Genomic DNA, 10,327 nt, shown 5'->3' on the forward strand with positions numbered 1-10,327 from the left:
CAGCAGACATTTGTAACTGATGATTATGTGCGTGGGTGGGAGATCTGTTAATCCTATCATTTAAAACATCTTAAAAATTAATTCCAACCCACTGAACCAAAGTAAATCACAGGCCAATGTCCAGCACACCATGTAGAGACAAATATCCCATTCTGGACACAGGGGAATACCTAACATCGACAGCAACATTCAGGATTTCTTTCCCTATTTTTCTTTCCTTTTGTTTTTAACCTGTCCTTATTCTCAGTCTCAGGTATGGATACTGGTTTTTATAATTGGCATGCTAAATTAAACTGTGGCCCTTTCAAGAATTAAATTGGCTGCCTCACCTACCTGTTCTCCACCTCGATGATCCTGGCTTTAGCTGGGGAGCAGGGTACCCAGGCAGTGCCCGCCAGCAGTGGTGGGATTTCTGGAGGAATCTCAGCCTTGTGCTGCCAATGGGTTGACCCTGCCACACCTATGCTTGGGGGACAATGAGAAGCAGCAGCTGCAGGTAGCCTCAGACAGAGTAGGGCGGACCTGACTCCTCTTGTCTTTTGATAACTCAGATCTGAAGGTGATGACAGCCTCGCATATTCCTGCTGAGACTCCCATTGGAGTTTATGAACACCTGTGGCAGGGTGGGGGCAGGAGTGGCCTGTCTGGCAGAGGTATGGACAATGTCCCAACAAGTAGCAAACCTGAGAAAAAGGTGGAGGGCACACCATTTGGACCAGGTCCCTGTTCCCTCACCCCACAGCTTTCTTCTCTTTATTCTCTTCAATGACTTGATTGCCTGCTAGGAGCTAATACAGGGATCTGGGTCCCCCAGATAAGTCATCCACTCTCCAGATGACTAGTGGGCATTGGCCGCAACAGCAAAGGAATCCTGGTACCAGGAGAATGCTCTCCACTGGAAGGACGTGCATTCCTTTTGCTGCCCTCCCGCTCCAGTTCAACCACACTTGATCTGGCTCCTCTAACTGAAAAGGTACTTTCCCAGCGTGAGGGAACAGTTCTTTTCGAGACTTTTGGCCTCCTCCTCCTGGTTATAACAATGGATAAGGGGCTTGCTAACACTAGACACGCCATCTAGGGTCCTGTCTGGGCCACAAAAGATGGATCTAGTCTGATGAAAAGGCTTCTTCTCTACACGCAAGCTCTGGCCTGACAGCCACAGAGAGTCTATGCAGGACCACCTGCTTCCTGCACACTTCCGAGAAGCCCTGGGGAAGGGGAAAAGGGGTGGCTGCAAAGACCTGCAGTTAGCCTGCCGGAAGCACAGCAACTGGAAAGAGTTCCTGCTGCTACACTTCACCTTGCTGGTTGCAGGCTGCTCACTTGGAAATGGAACTCACCATCAAATGAGAATCAGAAAGACTTAATTCTTGGCCCACTAAGACCACTTGAATTTGCTGAAGCATTTCTAGGCCTCTATGCCCTATTTTTACTTCTTCCCCTTGCTTATCTTGGGTAACCCAGAAAGGAGCTGAGAGATGTAAATAATGTTTCCGATTGTGGAGATCTGGGATTCAATCAGCAAGGAGGGGCGTGATTAAATCCGGGCTGACTCAGAGATGGCAGGCGAGGATAGCAAGGGGAGCAGACATCTGTGAGGACTTGGGCAACTCATTAGGGAGGAATTTTAGGAACAGAAGAGGAAAAGCTGTGGTACAAACTGGTGCTGAGGAACAGGAATCGCTCCTGGTCCCCACCCCCTCACCAGACCAGCCTTTTGCGCACGTGACTGCGACTGGAGACGCACAGTTAGATGCAGCCAAGTCCTGGTAAAAACAGTGGCTGTAAAACTCTATGTTTGGGAAAGGGGGGTACTAAATTTGATTTCATCCATCAACATTAACTGAGCACTATGAAATCCCAGGCACTGGGATCAGAGATAAAATGAGAGAGAAATAGTTTCTGCTCCCAGCCTAGAGACAGAGCTTTCTAAGATTTAGCCCCGGGTCCCTTTATTAGCTAATAAGTATTCACGTTCATTGATAATGTTAGAAGATCTGGGCCGCATATGAGATTGCTCAGGTGCAATCCAGGAGCTGGCTAGAACCCAGCCCAGCCTGGATCTAGCACAACCACGGGAGGCAGGGCACCCGAGGGGCCCTCACAGTTACTGCATCACTCAGTTACCAATGGTGAACAGAATCAAACCAAACAGGCAAAACTCTGCCTTGCACAACTGACATTCTTGGGAGAAGATGCTGTTCAGAGATAATAGTTAATAGACTTAGTACATTATATGATAGGTTGGAAGAAGCATGTGTGGAAATAAAGAAAAAAGTAGAGCAGGGTAAGGGAAGCAGGGGGACTGCAATTTAAAAATAGGGTGCTCGGGTAGACCTCCTTCAGGAGGCGGCATCTGAGCCAGGACCTGGCAGGAGTGAGGGGTGCTCAATAGGTGCCGAGGGACCGAAGCCCAGCCCTGGGCCCTGCACCATGGGAGTCAGCTGGGCCAGGGGAGGCCTCCTTTCTGGATGTCTCCAGGGCCTGAGAAGAAGGCCGTGTGCTCTGCTCCTTCTATGTCTTTCTGTTACTGGGCCTGGGACCTAGTGAATGCTCATATAGAATCCAGTGACAAGGCATGTGCTGGGACAGCCTCTGAAGCCTGCTCTGATTAGGGCTTCCTTCCTGAGCTGAACAAGACCCATGTGGAGCACTGGACATAGACAAATTGATGGTGCAGCACTGTAACCAGAGAGGACGTTGAGCAAGGGCGTAAGAATAACTCCCTGTCTTCATCCTCTTGGATTGCAGGCCCCGCACAAGTGCTCAGGTGGGGTGATGTCCCGAGAACCCGATCAACTTAGAGAAACGTGTCAACAGTTTTCTGTCCTGCCTAAGACAGTTGTGTAATCTGGCCAGAAGTACAGGTCTTTCTAATAACCAGTGCATCTTTGGTGCCTCCCAGTCCTAGCCCCATCTCAAAGGCTGCTCAGATGCTCTCCACATCACCTGCCTCCCGGCCCTCAGCCACCGGCTATGCGGCAGCAGCCATTGCTGAGACCCATTCTGTGAGGACAGCAGGCAGCTCAGCCTTGTCTCATGTGCTCCAACTGTGGAAATATAATAGATGCCCCAAGTCTCTACCACCTTGGGAGCCCTGATCCAATGGATGTGAGATCTGTATCACGTCTGGCCAAGCATTGCAACAGACATGTAGGTGCGAATTATCCTGTCTGTCTCAACCTCTCATGGCCTCCGCCAAGCACAGAGAGCTCTTAGCTGACAAAAGCAAATGTTAAGAATTGTGTTTGTTCCCTGGGTGCACGTCCCCCAAAGAGATTTCAAACGCCTTTGTTGGATGTGTGAGATGTAGCCGTAATAATTCAAGCTGAACTCCTACCCACAAATCTGCATGCTTCAACAATGACCAACATAAGGAACTCCAATTCCTCCTACCTGGGAAGACCTTATGATTTCTTTTACTCCTCGAATTGGTTTTAAAATTCATGTCTCACTAGCCCTCTGCTTCCCTCTCCTTGTAGAAAACAAACACTAAGTGAGCCACCCCTGGTTGGAGGCACTATCTTACAAAGAGACACAACATTAAGACACAAATTGCTGGTGGGAGTATGTGTGTTAATGTGCGTGTGTGTGCACGTGTGTGCGCGTGTGTGAGAGCTTTTCCCCTACTCATAAAAACCAGCTAAATGCTTTTAAGCTCTAGTTTGAAATTTTTTTTAACTCAGATAATTTTCCAGGATTTTACTTGGCTGAATTCATCTAATGCACTTTGTTTTTTCCATCATGGATCAGCAAAAGCAATTTTCAGAACGACTCTGGAGGGATTATTTCTCTAATGCGTTTCTTCCCTGAGAGGAATTCGCCTCTTTGCCTCATTTTGAGCTGAATTGGACTCCAACACTCCTGTGATAGAGGCTAGCAAGAGTGATGCCTGGCCTTTTTCACAACAAAATAATAGGAAATCTGTTTTTCCCAATATTTCTTTTGCTTGATGCCCCCTCCTGACTTTATGTGTTTAAATGGAACATAGGGTGATTTTAGTAAAGTTTTGATGCCTTGAGGCTTACTAGTGTACCCCCGTGGATCTGCCTAGACTCAATAAGTATTTCTTTGTAGAGCAGAGGAAGAAAAAATAACTCTCTACTCCAGGAGCATATACTTTTGCAGGCCTCTGGGGGCTGATTATGAAGTTCTGATATACGAGCATCACCTCCTAAGCCTTATTCCAGACAAGCTGGGCTACAGAGAGGATCTAAGGATAAAAGCTGTGTGCAGAGGTTTGCAGAGAGGGATTCTGTGTTCACTTTCAACACACTTAATTCAATGGAGGCTCCCTCATCAACCACATTTAAGGGTTATCTCCTTTGGGACAACGAATAAATTTAAAACTCCCCAGAGTGGCATGCAAGGCCCTTTGTAGAAGAGTTGTCAATCATCTCTCCTTCATTAATTCTGTCCTTGAACCACACTCCTCCAAGCCCAGGACACCCAGCCCAAAGCAGGTCCAATCAGCCAGCCTCACAACCACCTTTTATTTACTCACCTCTGGCCCCTTTCTTTATAGAGATGCCACTACCAGAAAGTATCATTCTCCCCTTCTGATATTATGCCCACCTTCGTAGGCCCAAATTAAATGGCATCTCCTCTAGGAAGCCTTCTCAGATGGCCCATCTGATCAGAATTCATCTCTTCTCCTCCAGCCCCTTTGCGGGGCTTACCAGAAGGGCAAGGCACGGAAGGTAAAGCAGTAGATTCGGGGGACAATCCCTGGGGCAAAGCACATATAGGTGTTTTGCATTTCACTTTCCTTTTGTTACGGGGGAAGTACGACATTGGTGAGACTGGGACCTGGCAGAAGCAAAGCAGGGAAAGCTGAAGGGGTTGAAGAATCCTTAGGGATGAGGGCTCCGTAGAGAGAGCCAGAGAATGGGACCAAGGTTTCCTTCTTGGGCATGGAACAAGGGCTGAAACTTGATCTGTGTCTAAGCTAGTGGTGATGATTAAAGAATAGCTATACAGAGGTGCTGCCTTACAGCTGAAGTGCTGTCCAAAATTCTCCACGTCTCCGGGGTTAAGACCATTAGATTGAGGTGGCGGGAGTTAACAGGGCTAGAGCATTTATCACAGACAACTTGATGGCTCTTAACTTTGTACCTGTCTCCTTCACTTGGTTTTGAGCATCTTGACGACAAGGACAGGGTCTTACTCATTGTGAGAGCTCCTGCATACTGGCACCCAATAAATAATGGCTGTAGAATTGAATTGAGTTCACATTTCAATGTGAATGAGCTCTGGCAAAGGTTGTCATCCCAATAGTTTCTCAATACCATTTATAAGAAAGCCAGACCCAATTCTACAGAATTTTAAAATATTTTACTTAGTTTGAATCAGCTATAAGGAGGAAAATGCTTCTTTCAAATAAGTATGTTTGTCTGGAAATATAAAACCACTCAGTAGAAAAGGGTGTCATCTGACTAAGCTCTTAGTCTAGCTTTGGTCCAAAATATGAGGTGTTTTCTCTGTATCATTTGCTTTGACATGTAGACTTTTACAAAGATTAAAAAAAATTGATATAGAAAATTCATGCCAACTTAGTAATTGGGGGAAAATAAAAACGCACAAAAAAGAAAATGAAAATATTCATGCCACTCAAAGATAAATGCTTTGTTAACATTTTAGTATATAAGTTTCTAACCCTTCCCCTTGTATTTGGATCTCATAATTAAAGGCACCCAGAACCCTATCCCTAGGACTGTGGCTGGAATGTCTTTTGTGTTTGGTAATTGCCTGAGTTTGACCTTGACTATTACCCTACTTTCCCTCAATTCTCTTCCTTTTCTTTTTCTTTTTTATTTCAGGTTAATATGAGGGCACAAACAACTGGGTTACAATGTTTGCACTTGTTAGGTAGAGTCCCTCCTGCAGTTGTGTCCTGCGCCCCATTCATTCTGAGATCTCTCACTTTATGCTTGCTCATCTTTCTCTGTCTGGTAGAATCTGTTCTGAGGAAAAGCTCTAACTGCTAATTCACACTGAAGTGTAAAGGACAAATAAAACTTTGTGTGCTACTCATTCTGGAAATATTTGCAATGAGAGCTGAAGCCTTAAATGAAAGATCCCCAGTTCTAAGCTATAGTGCCCCAATAAAGTACTCCTTTATACACTATCTCTGGAGGGACATTCAGGTTTGGGGATCCTGAAAGATGCCAATATTGAGGCCTCTCCTTAAGAAAACTAAATCACAGGTAGTGCCCGTGGCTCAGTGGGTAGAGCACCGGCCCCATATATCGAGGGTGGTGGGTTTGAACCCAGCCCCAACCAAACTACAAGAAAAAAATAGCCAGGTGTTGTGGCAGGCACCTGTAGTCCCAGCTACTCGGGAGGCTGAGACAAGAGAATCGCCTAAGCCCAGGAGTTGGAGGTTGCTGGGAGCTGTGCCTCCATAGCACTCTACCAAAGGTGATAAAGTGAGACTTTGTCTCTAAAAAAAGAAAACTAAACCAAAATTATAGATACAAAACTAGGTACAAAAGAATATTTATTTAGAAGAAAGCCATGCAAGGGAGGTACCTTAAGTTTCAATCTTTAGGAGCTTTATGTAAACTGACTTCTGAATTTTTTTCTTTATGGACCCTCACCAGCCAGTGAAATGACAAGGTAGATACCATTATCAGCCCCACTTTACAGATATAGAAACTGAGACCTAGCGACGTCTCATACTCCACCAATAGAATCATGTACTGATAGACACTGGTGGTATCTACTCTAATGAACTACAGCCAAGAAAAGTTAAGTGCTATGTTGTAACAAAGGAAATATTTGTAGACGAGATCCAAAACCTCTATCTTCTGGCTCCAAGCTGTACCTATGCCATCTAGCAGAACTAAGACCATAACTCACAGCTACTGAACAGAACTATCAGGACTTTTTCCTCCCATCTCAACAGGGATTGACACCCTAAAAAGGAAAGAGAGGTAATCCTGTCATAGGCTTGCCCTTTTCTATATGTAAACATGATGAAAAACAAAACTAAGGGTATCATCTTAATATATGAGGAGTCCGCAGAGAAACAGAGATGGGCCACGTTTCACATTATGGCAGTTCCCAGAACATTTTCATGTCAAATTTGTATGAAGTAAATTGCATGGTGAATAGAGAACTCACTTTTTCAAGGAACTTCATAATAAAACCTTCTGTGAAAAAAGATTTCTTGTCAATCAAGGAAGAGCATTCCAATTTCTCTCTTGATGATTTGAATGTTCCTACCCAGAACTGTCTTAAGGCAGAGGACAATGGCAAACACTAGGAAAGAGGCTGGAAGTCAGGCAGGTCTCCTGTGAGATGAACAGAAGCAGGACCCGAGACATTGTTTGAATTCATTCAACAACAAGAGCAGGGTTCCACACTGTGAAAATAGATGTCAGTCCTGCTGGTTTTGTTTTCATCTCCACAATGCTAATACTGTTACCATTAAAAAAGGCTTCCTGTTCTATCCTTAAAATACAACTGTTCTACCTGTTCTCTTAGAAACTCGGGCAGGTTTCTTGTAGTTATGGTCCCACTTGGTCGTGCCATTCTTGGGCCCTTGGAATTACAATGTGAACAATCCTGGGTTAGCTGGAGAATGAGGACCAGGAGATCCATTACCTCCTTTTCTACTCACCATTGCCCAATCGGACAGTCACTCAACTGCTCGACACCTAAGGCCACCCCAGACCAACCAGCTCCCGAATGTCCTACCAACTTACTGCAGACCAGGCCCAAGCTCAGTCTGTCACATCCAAACCTGGCTCAGACCAAAGAACCGCCCAGGCCATCCACAGACTCATGAGCTAAGTAAATGAACACTGTGTCACAGCATAACGTTTTGGAATGGTTTGGTTTCACCACTAACTGACACAGAAATGATCATGATAAATTCCCGCAAAGAATTAGCTACTTTGAGAGCACTTTCTGCTTGATAAAGACTGAAATTTTAACATTGGTGGTTGATATTTGATCCTTTATCTATTTGAAGAGAGACCCATGTACTGCATAGTGGGAGCCTCAATAATCCCACAGGATGGCTATATTCACAGGGAGTCACTGACACAAGTTTAGCAAGAACATTGTTCTGGTAGTCAGTAAAATGCAGAGAAAAAAATCAAGTTTTCATAACAAAGTAAAGTTTCTTTGATGAACACATCTGACCACATATTCACTCTAAAGATTCAGGGATTTCTCATTTGACATTTCATCAAATAAAGACTTTTTTTATAAACTAAGGAGTAATCAACAGAGCAGGGCTTTGGCAGGCTGGCCTTAGGATTTTTGTAAGTAGAGTTTTATCAGGACACAGTCATGCTTATTTATTTACATATCATCTATGGCTGCTTTCGTGTGACAGAATTGAGCAGTGACAACAGAGACCTTGTGTCACCCAAAACCTAAAATATTGGCTGGGCGCAGAGCACTGTAATCCTAGCACTTTGGGAGGCTGAGACAGGAGGATCGTGTGAGGTCAGGAGTCTGAGGTTGCTGTGAGGTCGGCTGACACCACGGCACACTAGTGTGGGCAACAGAGTGAGACTCTGTCTCAAAGAAGAAAAAAAAACCCTAAAATATTTACATCTGACTTTTAAGAAAAAGTTTTCCAACTCCTGCTGTACACTGCAAATATCTTTAAAGTAAATCTATTAAGTTTTGGCACCTATAGCTCAGCGGCTATGGTGCCAGCCACATACACCAGAGCTGACAGGTTCAAACCCAGCTCGGGCCTGCCAAACAGAAAGGACAATTACAACAACAACAAATAGCCGGGCATTGCAGTGGGCACCTGTAGTCCCAGCTACTTGGGAGGCTGAGGCAAGAGAATTGCTTGAGCTCAAGAGTTTGAGCTTGCTGTGAGCTATGATGCCATGGCACTCTACCCAGGGTGACATAGTGAGACACTGTCTCAAAAAAAAAAAAAGAAAAGTAAATCTATTAAAATAGCCATTATTAAGATACTTTAAAATTATAAGGTCAGGCTTGACGAAACCTGACTAACTGTATTGCAAAGGGAAATAATAGGAAAGGGGTATTGTCACAGATGCCGTTGGGCCTATTGAGTAGATTTCCTTCAACTAAGCCCCTAAGTTGGGTTATATAAATAACTGAGCCAGTGGTCGTAACAGATTCATTCTAAGTCAGGCTCTACTGAGCTTTGCCCATCTGTTTTTCTGTAGCCTGTTCATTAATCATTTCCCTGGGGAGTCGCCTGACTCCTCTGCCAGAACCAGTTTAGTTTCAGGGGTATCAGAGCTCACAGCCAGGGAAGACAGACGTTCCGGGCTTGGCATTCACGTTTCTAAGCTGCAGTTTCCTTGATTATAAAATGACCGCCAGGTAGTTTCTAAAGTTCCTCCCAGGTTGAACACCGTGACTCTAAACTGGAGCTAGTGATTGTGGTGCTGCTAGTGGGGCAGGAGTTGTGGCAAATAATGGCACAGCTTCACCAAACCAAATCTCCCCCTGCTCTGGCTTTACAGGCTCCCCCGGGCCTGCCAACCCCAGCTCAGCCTTTTGAAGGGAGGCTCTGGGCATCAAGGTCTGCCAACCCTACCTTACTGAAGGAATAGGATATCTGGCTGCTACCTCACCTGGTGAGGCCACAGATGGGCAGATGGCAAAGTGATGTGCCACCAGCTTGCACTGAAATAGGTCAGGAAGCTGATCTTGTAGGAAGCAGCCCTGTGTGCCCAGGGGTTAGCAGTGTGACTCTGGCTGGTAAGAATGCCAATGCCTTTATTTTCTTTTTATTGATACATGTTTTTTGCAATGGTACATATTAATTGCATAAAAAGAAAAAGAAACTATAAAAGGTATTTTCCAAAGGCCTCCATTCCCATCACTAAGGCAACATGACCGGGCCAGGCTGGTACCCTGATTCCCAGCTACATACTTCCTATTTTGAACCATGACTACATTCCCCTTCCAATCGAGCCTTGATAGTTGTTTTTAAATACACTTCCCATGTGTGGAAGTATTACTGGGGGATTTGTCCTGGGCCCACCTGCTTCCCCCCAGGCCTTCTATGGTCTGTCCATGAGGTTGGGAGCATTTTGATTCTGCTATGGAAGCAACTTCAAAACCCACCTGGTCATTAGAAACACCTGAGGGAATCTGATGTAAAAATCTATTTCCTGGGGCGCAGACTGGCTGAGTAGCTTAGACGTGGAAGTGAGTGACTGGCTTTAAAGTTTCCCACGTGTTTTTACTGATCAGCTCCGTTTGGGACCAGCCCCTGTGGAACTGCAGACTCTGGTCTGACCTCTCTGAGAAGGTAACCCCAGCTCACGCAGGACCCCACAGAAGCCCACAAGATAAATGTGGCAAAGGGATTCCT

The sequence above is a fragment of the Otolemur garnettii genome, unplaced genomic scaffold (assembly GCF_000181295.1).
Source record: "Otolemur garnettii isolate 467f Iridium unplaced genomic scaffold, OtoGar3 scaffold00028, whole genome shotgun sequence".
Taxonomy (NCBI): Eukaryota; Metazoa; Chordata; class Mammalia; order Primates; family Galagidae; genus Otolemur; species Otolemur garnettii.